The 13,989-nt window shown below is 33.8% G+C and overlaps 1 pseudogene; it reads left to right on the top strand.

The window, feature by feature from the left end:
* The first annotated feature begins 4,215 nt into the window (after nucleotides 1–4,215).
* Nucleotides 4,216–13,989, top strand: part of LOC149541862 (uncharacterized) — a 57,695-nt pseudogene continuing 47,921 nt past the window's right edge.

A 13,989-nucleotide genomic window follows, 5' to 3' on the forward strand; every position in this document is an offset into this window, starting at 1 on the left:
TTTCACAACATTATTCCTCGAAATGTAGAGTTATTACTAGTGCATTCACAATGGAAAAAATGAAAGTCTTCTACATATCATTTGACAAAGTGTTTGCAAAATTACAATTGTATTTTTTTATTATATCCAATTTTGGAGTGACAAATTTTATTTTTTAATTATTGTGATGCATTATGGCAAAATTTATTTCAATGATTATTCAATATTAAATTATTAGATGACATTCACATATTTTATGATTTTAAGATTGTTTTTTTGTATTTGGATTAGTAAGAGGTCAAAGTCAAGATCAATTATTATGTGGTGTGATTGATTAATATTAGTATTCATTAATTGTCAGTAGATTCAAACCCAAGACCTCTTCGATAAGAGGCTCACAATTTAGTGTTGTGTTGTAGGCTCTTGCCTATAATTTTGCGATTGTTAATTCTAAAACATGTTTTATATTTTATACCTACCATTAGTAACTTAGCTTTATAATTCAATGTTGTTTGGGTGGCTTTAGCTCCAAACCCTTTTTTAAATATTGAAGCTATAAAGAGTTGGGATAATTCTCCAATAAATTGAATGAAAAATATGAATTTTAATTATATTAATTATATTAATTGTCATATATGTGGTGACAACATTTTTTTTTTTTTTAAAGGGGATCTATCTCTCTAATAAATATAAAATAAGCTTAGAGATATTTTTCCTGAGGTGCCTATTTTTATAAATATTTGATTGCAATAGACACCTAAGAAGGATATTTTTCCACACACACACACACACACACATAGATATATATAGATATTATTGGTATCTCTAACCATTATTGTCTATTAGTGTCAACCACTTAGTCATTTACAAGGTAGAGTCAGACAGTCATTGCTGTGACAGAGCTACTCTACAAAGGTTGAGTCATGTACATAAGATAGTATGTATCGAGCATCTCTATAGGAGTCGAGTAAATGTATGGTCACAGAGTAATTTTCTATATGTACAGAGCTCATCGGTGACCAAGCAAGTCATTAGCAACCAGGTGGATTCCAAGTATGCAAGTACTGATGGGGACACAACCCAAGCACAGAATGAACACAACAGGAAAGGGGAAATTTTATTAACTGTGAGAAAATGCTAATACATTTAGTACAGAGAAAATAGACTTCAAAACATGCCCTAAGGGCTTACAATAGTATAAATTTGGAGATAATTTCTCCTTTTAGTACCTCCTCTCAAACTCCACTTCGAACTGCCTTTTACAATGCCAAAAATGTTCTTAAATAGACCTCGGAGGGTTAAGGATTAGGAGTACATTCTAGAAAGTGCTAGTTGGCATCCACCAACCAAAAAGAAGGCTCCAAAAGCTGTGTTAGAAGTCGACACAAATCTAGAAGAATCCAGAAATGGTAACCGAACTTTCGAGAGGGATAACTTTTGAACCGTAGCTCCGATTGATGAACCATTTACATTTCTAAAAAGCTCGAGAACCGTTCTATAGCTCTATGGACAAGATTTTCTTGTTCCCCATTTTTCAGCTCTTTTCAAGGTCATTTAATGCCCCTAACCTGACTTTGAAGCATTCTTAGGAGGTCTCCAAAAATTGAAAAACTGCAATAACTTTCAAACCGTGGGGCCTTTTGACCTAATTCTTTTTCTGGAATGTTCTAAATTATAATTACAATCATCTGGCCAATTTATGCCTTCTAGTTCACCAAAATGATGGCTCAATTACATACTCCTATTTTTTTTGGCATTTACACGTATCCCAAGTGTTCAAATACTCTATCCTAGAACACTGATAGTGGAACTGTGAGAGTTGGAACCTTTATTTGACCCAAATGGGTATCCAGAAATGAAAACACATGAAACAAAAACTAAGTCTAAGTACTTTTTTTTGGTTGACACAAGATTGCCCTTATACCTCTAGATGCTCCTGCATCAAGTACTGAGTGATACAGTATGTGTCAAGCACAACATATGTCGAGCATTAGAAGGTTAACAAAGGTTGATCATCAGAGACATTAAAGATCAAGCAATGTAGAGTTTACATAAAAGTTAGAAATGGAATAGAATTTGAGGTAAAATATTTATCAAACTGACTTGGAAGGATTATTTAATATTGGAAGAGGTTATTACAAAACTTTTACATGATGTGGATCACATATCCCTATGTTGTATGTTCAACAATCAAGATGAAGAGGCAAAACATGGAACCATCTAGAAAACTCTTTATGGAAATCTTTAAATAGCGATGATCTTAACCAAGATCATATACATGATGAGAGAGAAGAAGAAGAAGAAAAGAAGAGTATATGTGTGAACATGAAGCATTATACTATGAAGGATTGAGAAAACTATAAGTCATTCAAGGGTTCTATTATCATCTAACAGAGCAAGTGGCCTATTCATAAGTAATGAGGTGAAAAGGAAAGATAGGTGTTATCAGATCTAAGGAGAGGATAAATTAGTTAGGAGGACACTCAAAATTAACTTGCAGAGAAGTACTAAATCAGTAGTAATAGACTTGAATCAGGGTAAATCTCTTAACAAAGTGGTCTTAACAGATCTTTGTAAATATCCTAATAGAGTCCTTACTTAGTTGTAAGTGTTAAATCCTCTAATAAGGTGAGACCTAACAGTCTCTTAAGTATTTAACAGGACAAAATCCTCATAGGGTATTTTATGGTCAAACATTATAACCTTAACTAGTTAACTTTATTATTGTAATAGTGAAGATTTTTGGGTGTCATCCCTATTGGGACTCAGAATCGAAGCCCCAATTTTGAGTACCATTGAGAAATTAAGCCCTATAAATGTTTTTTGATGCATATGTACCTGGCTATACTTTTGAGCCCCAAGAGGTTTTTAATGCTTGTAGCACCTTGCATTCAGTATGCATATGTGTTTCATGAAGTTAAAATTTCCATTTCGAGCCATTTCATGAAGTTTTGTTTTGAGCAATGTCCAATTCTGCATTTTTGCCTAAGTATCAAATAATGACAGGAGGCCTTGTTTGCAATTGAATATCTCACACCTAGTTATGTTTCATGACTCACTGATTTAGGAGTATTTAGTGTCTATACCCAAGAACCTATGTTTCAGATTTCAAGTCATTTCAATTTTGTTTGACTAGGTTTTGAATCCCTCAAAGTTGGTAGTTTACTATTTCCATGCATTTGCAAATTGTGCAAAATTTTGGAAGGCCCTGTTTGACCTATCATAACTTTTGACCTGTTGACCTGAATAAGAAAATTCCTTTTGCATCATACTCTAGGGGTTAGAGAATTTCTATGTTCTTAATTTGAGCTTATCAGGAATCCATTTGATCAATTTTTCAAATGCAATTTCTAACTTTTTATTGGTGTCAAGAAGTGTAGATTTTTCAGTACCCTTGTTTGTGATGTCATATCTCTAAATCTATGATAGATGAGATCAAATGGATTATACCACTGTGTCATACTTTGAAAAAAATCAAGTGTGCCAACATTCAAATCTTGATGAATCCATTTGCACACTTTCCCAGGTCCATTCCATTCGCAAAAAATCACCTTTTGTCATTGTTTCTAGTCAGTGATTTCTGAGTAGCCCACTTTGACCACTTGCCATTTGTATCTTGTTATTTTTCATGAGCCCTAATCCCAAATTTATTTTTTCCTCGTGATAGTGATCTAACACCCCAATTTTTGTGCCCCCAAGTGTCAGTTGACAAGTTGCAGACAGGTATAAAGTGTGTTTCAAAGTTGTTGCCAGTAGTCAAATTGGTTTCAAATCAGTGCCAAATGTTCAATAGGCCAATTTGAAGGATCAGTTGTTCAAAAATGAAATTTTTTTTAGCCAGATCTTCTTTGGGGCCTAGCTAATTTCATCAAATTGAAGAGATAGTCAATGGCAAAGTTCATTGCCTTGTTGAGTATGGTCCAATTGATGTTTTCAAGCCTGTATATTCAATTAAAGAATTGTGATGATCAAAATCTAAGTACTTAAATGATCTTGGAATGTTATCTTTTGAATTTGTAACCTTTTCAAGTGACACTGGGGTATGAGGTTGATCACTATATATTGTGATGTGGATAATCCCAGAGGCTTGAAGTGTAAAATTGATAAAGAGAAATTCAAATGAGATATGTTGTCTACAAAGTTGAAGCTCCCATGGCCAAGAGAAGTGGAGCTTTGTACGCATTGAGAGAGGGGGTTTTCTAGGATTCAAGTGAATGTGCATCAGTGACAATTCCCATGGCTAAAATTCTCAGTAGGGAGTTGAATGAAAAGAGCCAGCTCAAAGATGATGCATTTGGATGTTCCAGTCAATCTAATTTAGATGTTGATTTGATCCGAGTCACTATAAGTTGTGACCTTATTCCAAACTACAATAATGATCATCTAGAAGCTCCAAAGGAACAAAGCATAGAATCTCATAAACATCTATTGGAAACTCTAGTTAGTTTTGTACAGGAGATTTTGTCTTCAAAAGCAATGCATGAAGAACCTTCCTTTTTTCAACCCCAGTGGTTTCAGTCAGCTTTGGATGCAATTGAGAAGGTTGGTGACATAGGGTTGAGCTTGGAACAAGTTGCACATTCTATTGGATTAGATGAACATCATATGATAGAAATAGATGTGATTATTGAGGAACTGCAGTCCTTAAACCAAGTTATAAATGTTGATGCATCTGATCATATTCATGTCTTTCCACTTCCTCATGGTTCAAAGTATTCTCTTCTCGTGTTCCCTAAAAATCATGAAGATAAGAAAGAAGTCACTGCATGAGAAAGTCAGAGTAGACCACATCAAAGTGGAGCCTCCATGGAGGCAAGCACTAGATAGAAGGAAGGAGAGGCATCTCAATCAAAGAGGAGACCTATGAATGGAGGAAATGCTCACGCAAAATCAAAAAGTTGCACTCCAAAATGCCCAGCAAGGAGGAAGTTGCTACATAAAATGCAGGGTCCTTGCACTAAAGGCAAAAGAACTCCCATGCTAGAGGAAAGATTCAAACCAATAAAAATGCCAATGGAGAATGGACGAGTAGCAAGAGGAATGGATTCATTATATAGAGAAATCATAGGTCAAAGATTGAAATCACATGGAAGCATAGCAAAAATAATGTTAAGCAATTTATCCCCATTGGGTGGATAAGGGAATTTTTAAATGTTTAAATACTATCCCATACAATATGTAAGTTTTCTTTAAGACAACTAGCTTTTGTGAATTCCAAGCCCGCGCATGGAGCCCAGTGATGATGAAGTGCATAGGTGTATGCCTGTTGGTCGGTCGTCCAGGAGAAAATTTTAAACAAACTAACGCAGGTGGTGATGTGGTGAGATCAAAGGCAGATGGACCAGATCATGCCATGTGGTAGATCGAGTGGTTGGCACATTCCTAAAAAATGGAGTTGCACTAGGTTTAAATAATGCGAGAAAGTGCCTCACTAACATGTGTTAGTGGGCCCCACCTAGAGATGATGTGGCACCAGATAGAAGTTCAAATGATAGAGGCATCATATCATGCCACATGGCAAAATGGATGGTGGGCGCTTCCCTGCATTATGGAGATGCAGGGAGGTTAAGCAAAGTGGGAATGCACTTGGGTGCCATGTGGTAGTGGGCCCAAGTTGAAGATGAGGTGGCAGTTGACTAGATGGACAGATGGGCCAATCAGATGCTATCATGTGGTTGCTTGGTCAAAATTAGAAAAAATTAAAAAATAATTGTTTTAAATTGTTTTTTAAAGGTGAATGCACGTACAAATTTTAAATCTAAAGAAGTATTTTCTAAAGTTTATACTTTAGAAATTTTATAATTTTGAAAACTCAAATTGCAAGCCATAGTTTTATAGTAGAACAACATATTTTTCAAAATGACTTTTAGGAGATTTCTCAGAGGCAAATATAGCAATATTATATATTGTCAGAATCAGGAGAAGACAAACTTTCCAATTCTAGAATTTTTTTTCACACAAGAAGCCATCTATTCAAGCTACATGAGGTTTTGTCCCAAATTCCTAACTTGCAACTATATTAAGACATTGAAGTTCAAAACTGATTTTTGGCATGGTAATGAACTTAATGAACATAAAAGATAGTGAAAATGCAGTTGGGGTCAAGTTTGATCACATTCAAATGAGTTAACCCAAAATTATTACCAGCATTTCATGATGCAGTTCAGATTTTTGGTAACATAAAAGTTTTCAACATTTAGCAGAGATATTTTTCAAGTTTGTTACAAGATAATGATGAAACCATATCAGATCAAAGGGGTAGAAAGATGAAAGAGGTTTTGCAACTACAAGGGATGGAATTTCAAGTGGACACATGTCATCTTTAGATCAAATCCAAGAATTCACTCCTTGTCTATGTCTTTCTTTCTTTCATCCATTGTAAGTGTTCCAGTTTTGAGGAGAAAAATTACTCACTACTAAGACACCATTCTTTCAGCAATCTCTCTTATATGAACAACAATAGTGAAGATAAATATAGAAATTTCAAATCTATTAGGGTTTTCTATGTTTTGATTTCATGCATATGAATGTATAATTTCAAGGAAATGAATACAGTTGAGCAAAAATATCTTTAGTTTCATTCTGATTCTCGTCTCCTTCCTTTGTTGTCTGCAATATTTTGTGTTTGAGAACAAAGAGCTTAAACTCGTTTGCAATCCCTTGAGCTTGTATGTCTAGATAAGTTTTCTATTGGAACAAAGAGCCAAGTAAATGCTTATTTATCTTAACAAGGTTGTAGGTTTCATCAGGAGGATATCCAATAAGTAGTGAGATCTTTGTGAACATAGATGTCTATTTACAAGGTGAATGGATAGATCAAATATGTAAATATGTAAATATGTCTTAGGTATCCATATGTATGTGTTTGATTCATGGAATTTCCCAATAAATAAGGCATTGATCAAATATAGGATCATTTTTTCTTGCTGTTGCATATTTAGGGTTGTCTTGATATTCAACATCTTTAGTCAATTATATTTCCCTTTCATGTTGAAGAGCTGAAAAGAATGCCCTAAGTCAGCTTGTGAATTTCATAGATTTTCATTTAGCTATTGTAGATCTATGTTATTTCATAAGTATTAGGAGATATAATGGTTTGTATCTTCTTTGTTAAATTTAGGAATATGTTTTGTTCTGGTACCATATAATTGAATCTAAGGTCCACCTGCCTAGGTTTTACAGAGCCTGAATTAGAAGAAAGGTCAAGCTTTATAATTGGCCCGATGTCTGAAATAATATGTCAAAGATGGGAGTTAGATACCCCTAGATGTACCATATTCTCATCAGGGTAATTTGAAACCTGTAACATTTCAAAACACCAATAGTCTCCACCCTAGTTTTACCTTCACCTTGGAGAGTTTATGGGTAACAAATATTGTGTTATGTGTTTTTACTTGCATGCATGTGTTTGAACTTATTTACATGTTATAGTAATTTTACGTTAGAAGTTTTACATGCACAAGTTTTTGATAGATGTGGATGAATCTTAGAAAAGTATAAAGTGTTAAAGATTCTAATTCACACCCCCCCTCTCAGTATCTAGTTTACACCTCCATATATCAACAATTAGTATCAGAGAATTGGTTCTCTGAAAAGAATCTTAAAGGCTTGGAGATTAGATATTGGAGATGGAGGCTTTCAAACTAGACAAGACTATTGACAATCAGGTGATTGACATCCAACTCACACTGTAGAAACTTGAAAATGCAAGACAAGATTTGAAGGATTTCCTAAAAAGGAGAAAGGAAATTGTCATCTAGATAAAGCAATACTCTTATGAAGACGTTGAGACTAAAGGACTATTTGAACCAATCAATCCAAATGACAAAGCATCTATTTATCTACCTGATATGAGCAAACTCTTAAATGAAGAAATAAGAGTACTGAAAAGAGAACATGAAATTAAATCAGTGAGGTTATGTGAAGTGACTGAACAAAGAAAGAAAGTTGAAGAAGATAGGACTATAGTAGGAAAAGAAAAAAGGGTAATGGTTACTAGACTTGAAGAAAGGATATCAAATGTACAAAAGCTCACAAATACTCAAATGGATCTAATGAATCAACTAATGCTTGCAAATCAAAAACTGAATCACAAGGATGTAGAAATTATAAATCTTAATTCACACAATGACATACTAAAGAATGAATTGAAGAATGAGAAGGAATCTATGGAGAAATTTAATAAACCAAAGGAATCAATGAAGTACTTTGAAGAACTTATGAATTCATCAAGTTGTTCTAATGGGTCAGGACATTCTTGCATTGAGAAAGGAGAATCATACAGGAATTAAGAAATGAGAAATATAAAGCCAAAGGACAAACCAACATGCTATCATTGTGGAAAAATTGGTCATACTACAAATATATGTTGAAGAAAACATGGTATGCAAAATTATAAACCTAATTTTACTACTTACTATTTTTACTGCAAAAAAAAAGGACATCAAATACATGAGTGTAGGTCAAGATTGAGGAATACACCTACTACACCTAGATTTAAAGTATACTACTATAATTGTCAAAAATATGGGCATAGAGCATTTAAATGCAGATCAAAGACAGAACTCTACTACCCAAATTAGAGAAGGAATAATTTTGCACCTAGCAATACATGGTCCAAGTGTTACAAGTTTGGACATCAAAGCAAGAAGTGTAAGACTCAAGTACATTTAGAAAATCAAAAAAAGGATAAAGATAAAGGTAAGGTGGACATTGAGAAAGTGAGGAATGAAATGAACCAGAAATGGAAAAATATAATAGAAGATGAAAATAGTGGAGCTAATGGAGCTGAGGTCAACCAATCCAATGGAGAAGGTGACCATATCATCCCTAACTAAGCAAAAGAGGTAGGTGTGGAACTGTATACCTAAATGATATATCACACATCAGTTCTTTACATAAATGTGCCAAAAGTTCATTTATGCATATACAAGATGCATAAGAACATATTGTGAAAGGTATTTGAGTATGAGAAAAATATTCTATGTTGATTAAGCATTGTAACATAGACCAAGCACTCTAATAGAGAATGAATGATATGATAGAAACTGAAGGTTATGGAAGAGATCAGGGTATTATGAAAAGATGTTAGTATCAACCAAGGCAATTGGCTTCCACTCAATGAAGTATACAACAATAATGGAGACCTTAATCAATCAAAAGGGAGGTATATAACAAATTTTGAAGACATTATTTCATACCTTGCATTCAGATTTTTGAAGAGAATAGAGAGAATTAGTGATTCAAGCAACCAATAGAGATTTCAAGAGCAATTTGATCAAGAAGTTTGAATGAGTAAAGAGTATGAATGAGTGTCAAGTATCTAGAGAAGGAAGAACATCAAACCCTAGCTATGATTAGGGAAACTCCATCAACCACTAGAATTAGCCAAGAGGTTAGTAAATTTTAACTAGTCAAGAGTGACACCCTTCCTCCACCTAAGTTTTGTGCTATTCCAGATATTATTGTAAAAGGAGACTCAATGGGTGTGTTATTGTCAATACCACCTAAAGTCATTATGATCCATGATGTTAGAAGTTGTTATATGTGCAAAATTGGAGAATTCATAGATTATGAAATTAGGGAAGCTTATGAGAAGTTATGTAATGAAGGAACTTTGAAGGATGAGTTTCAGATTATTAAGAGGAAAGGGTTAACCCGTGCCCTAAAATTTCTAAGGAACTTCATAATTGAATGGATTAAAGTTATTTTGATTAGAGTTCATAATATGAAGTAATGGTTACAAAATGGACCATTGGAGATCACAGAAAAAATGATAGATAGGATTACAGGCTATCCAACCCTAGATAAGAAGAAAACCATGCAATGCTTGAGCCAAGAAGATTGAATCAAATACATGAGCCTAGTGGAATGGATGTGGTATGTCCATTACAAGCATTTTTGATCCACTTGTAGAATTTTTAGTGAGAGTCATTGCACTCACAAATTCTAGCAATCAAGCAGATTGAATAGTGTGTCATGTATGGTTGTGGATCAAGTGCGGAAGATTGTGATGAAAGATCATGAGTATGATATTGTTGAGCTACAAAAGTTACAACTAGCAAAAAAATTGTCATCAATAAGAAAGGAAAAGAATTCAATGTGTAAGTTTGGTTCCCTAATTTTTTGTATATTATTTTATATCCAGAAGTATTTTCTTGGTATAGTCAATGTTCTATGGGAACAACAAAAACCAGTGACAAGGAAAATCAATGATTTTATTACTCAATTGGGAAACAAATTTGAAAATGTAATGAATTCTTATTTTGATGAATTCAAGCAAAGGATGAAAAGGAGAATGAGAATTCTAGAAGAATTGGTCATAAAATATTATAGTGACATATTTTTCTTGTTGATACAGACAACACATTTGTACAATAAGTTAAGCCAAGGAAGGCTTGGTTACAAAGCTTTGAATATGAGATAGATAGTGATGTTGTAAGTGAAAAAATTGATGCATTATTAAAAGAAGAAATAGATTTTGAGACTGAACCTTTTGGAAGGTATGAAGAAGCAAAAGCAAGGATAACTCTGAACATCAAGATAGCTTCCAAGGAGAAGAAAAGGAAGAATATTATTGAAGACCTAGAAGGTAAGTTGGGCACCCTAGGCAAGGGAAAAGAACCATTGGAATCGACACAAGGTCTTGGGGAAGTTGAAGAATAACAAAGTGGTGATGAGGAATACGAAGTAGAGGAATGTGACAAGGTTAAATTCCTAGTTGTTGTCATGCCATAGAGAAATAAGGTTCAAAGAACAAAGAAGAAGTAGGAAGTGGCACCTCCACCATCAAATAAGCCAAGGATCGAGGCAACTACTAATGTCAAGTAGTCTAAAAAGCAGAGAGTAGGAGAGACTACTAAGCTAAGTGCACCTAGAACCAAAAGGAGATTGGTTAGAGGACCACCTCAGAAGAAAAAAAATTCTATTGATGAGGTATGTTCAAACATTAAAAGTTCCCTAGGATTATCTAGTTTTAAATTTGTGAAATATGACGCTCTAGATAATGATGACAAGAATAGAATTAAGGAGGCTATGATAGAAATGATGTTAAACTTCAAGCTAGCTCCTAGTGAAATAGATAGATAGATAATTCAAGATCTTTTTGAAAGACTAAAGACAAAATGGCAATAGGCAGAGGAAGTAGAAAAATAGATAAGGACTGACACATTAGTCAAAGTTATGCCTGATCTATCACAAGATCAAAAGGACACATTTTTGGATTAGTACAGTAATAGATTTGTCCCCAAATATAGAAATTTTTTATATTAATAAATAAGGAGGAATTTGTACAACAACAAAGCAAATTGTTGTGGAAGAGCATTTTTGGACTAACTAAAAAGAAGGTAGAGACTGTAAACACTGATGATGAATAGAGTAGTGGAGAAAGCTCAAGTGTGTTGTCGAGTCCATAAGGCAACATGTCTCCTATACATGCTGACACCCCTAACACTCCAGAAGTTGAGTAGTCAAGGCTCACAAATGAAGAGGAAGATGGTGAAGACAGAGAAAGAAATAAAAATGATAAGATTGTTTTAGCACCTCATATTGAGGAAAGAAAAGAATCAAATAAGGTTGAACCAAGTGTGAATATTGCTGTCTCAAGCATGGATGCACATGAAAGACTGAGTGGTGACACCCCCTCACCTACTCCTAAGGCAATTTCAAGCAGCAACACCCCTTCATTGAATAGGAAGAGAAAAGGAATAAAATATGTTTCACCAGATATTGAGGTTAGTCTAAATGAAATTATTGAGATGCCACAACTTGATTTGGCAAATCTCACCTTGGAGAAAAAATTGCTACAAGAAATTTTGAAGAAGAAAGAGAGACAAGAAGAGCTATGAAAAGAGCTAAAGTAGAAATAGGCATTACAAGATGTAAAGCATATTTTTGTCGATGCTTTTGACATTCAAAATTTTTATGAAGGGACACCAATCATTGATCAACTTGTAAATAAAATTGATCAAGTAAATGCTGAAAATTTAGAATCCAATGAGAAGCTAATGGATTGGTCAACAAGTAGATTTTAAACCAAGGTTGTGGATAAAGTTTCCATAACTATTACTGAGTAGAAAGTAATATTGCAAAAGAAAGCATAGGTTATGATTGAACTTATACAAAGAGTACAACATTTGTACACAATTATGTCAGATGTGCCAAGGTTTACAAATAATATTTAGGCACAAATAGATAAGACTCAGGTTAAGATGAAGGCATCCAGTAGTATTATTTCAGAGTCAACGGGATCTAGCATTGATCACTATAATACTTTATTAAATGCTCAAGGCACATTGCTCAAGCTTTAGGCAACTAAGAACAACATGAGATATAAATTTATCTCAATTTAGGCAATGATGATACCTCATTTGGAGGTCATGTAGAGAGAACTAAAAATAGACCAAGATCTTATCATAGAAGATTATAAATTATTAGTGGCTAAGAGTTTAAATGATTTAGTTGCAAGACTACAGTTACAGAATCAAATTTTAGAGGCATCAAGAACCACATGGGATCATGCACTAACCATGATTACTAGATTTCACAAGCAATTAATTGAAACATATGGATTACTTTAAAACATTCAACCCCAACAATAGTGACATATAGTGTTCAAAATCAAGGGACAAAGAGAACTGTCAAAAGGGAAAGAAAATTGTCAAAGAGGGAAGACAAATGTATACAGGTAAAGTGTAAAGGTTTAAATGGATTTTTTATTCATTATTCATAAGTCATGAGACTTGGGGGAGAGCTCATATTTATCAGATTATATCATACAGATTTCAATATGACAAAGTGAAGTAAATATTGCAAAGCGTTTTTCCACTAATGTCAAAGGGGGAGATTGTTGGTATCTCTAACCATTGTTGTCTATTAGTGTCAACCACTTAGTCATTTACAAGGTAGAGTTAGATATTCATCACTATGATTGAGATACTCTACATAGGCCAACTCATGTACATAAGCTAGTATGTATCGAGCAGCTCTATAGGTGCAGATTTAGGGTATGGTCACGAAGTAATTTTCTATATATACCAAGCTCATCAATGACCAAGAAATTCATCATTGACTGAGTGGATTCCAAGTATGCAAGTAATAAATGATATAGTATGTGTTAAGAACAATATATGTTGAGCATCAGAAGGTTAACAAAGGCTAAGAAATAGTAATGTCGAGCATCAGAGATGGTAAAGACCGAGCAATCTAGAGTTTACATTAAAGTTAGAAATGGAACAAAGTTTGAGGTAAAATGTTTATCAGGCCAACTTGGAAGGATTATTTTACATGACATGGATCACATATCCCTATGTTTTATGTTCAATGATCAAGATCAAGAGGCAAAACATGGAAATTTCTAGAAAACTCTTTACAAATTTTTTTAAATAGCGATGATCTTAACCTAGATCATATACATGATGAGAGAGAAGAATAAGAGTATATGTGTGAACATGAAGCATTATACTATGAAGGATTGAGAAGACTAGAAGTCATTCAAGGGTTCTATTATCATCTAATAAAGAAAGTGACCTATTCATAAGCAGTAAAATGAAAGGGAAAGACAACTATTATTAGATTAGAGGAGAGGATCAGTTAGTAAGGAGAAGACTCAAAATCAACTTGTAGAGCAAACTAAGAGTCAGGTACTGAATCAGTTTTAATAGACTTGAATTAGGGTAAATCTCTTAACATAGTGGTCTTAACAAATCTTTGTAAATCTCCTAAAAAAGTCTTTACTTAGTTGCAAGTGTTAAATCCTCTAAAAAGGTAAGACCTAATAGTATCTTAAGTCTTTAACAGGATAGACTCCTCATAGGGTAGATCATATTTTATGGTCAAACATTGTAACCATAACTGATTAACTTTATTACTGCAGTAGTGAAGATTTGTGGGTGTCATCCCCACCCCAGTTTACCTTCACCTTGGAGGTTTTATAGGTAACAAATATTGTGTTACGTGTTTTTAATTTCATGCATGTGATTGAACTAATTTGCATGTTACAACAAGTTTACA

The sequence above is a fragment of the Cupressus sempervirens genome, chromosome 8 (assembly GCF_028749045.1).
Source record: "Cupressus sempervirens isolate cs-2001-9-10 chromosome 8, ASM2874904v1, whole genome shotgun sequence".
Lineage (NCBI taxonomy): Eukaryota > Viridiplantae > Streptophyta > Pinopsida > Cupressales > Cupressaceae > Cupressus > Cupressus sempervirens.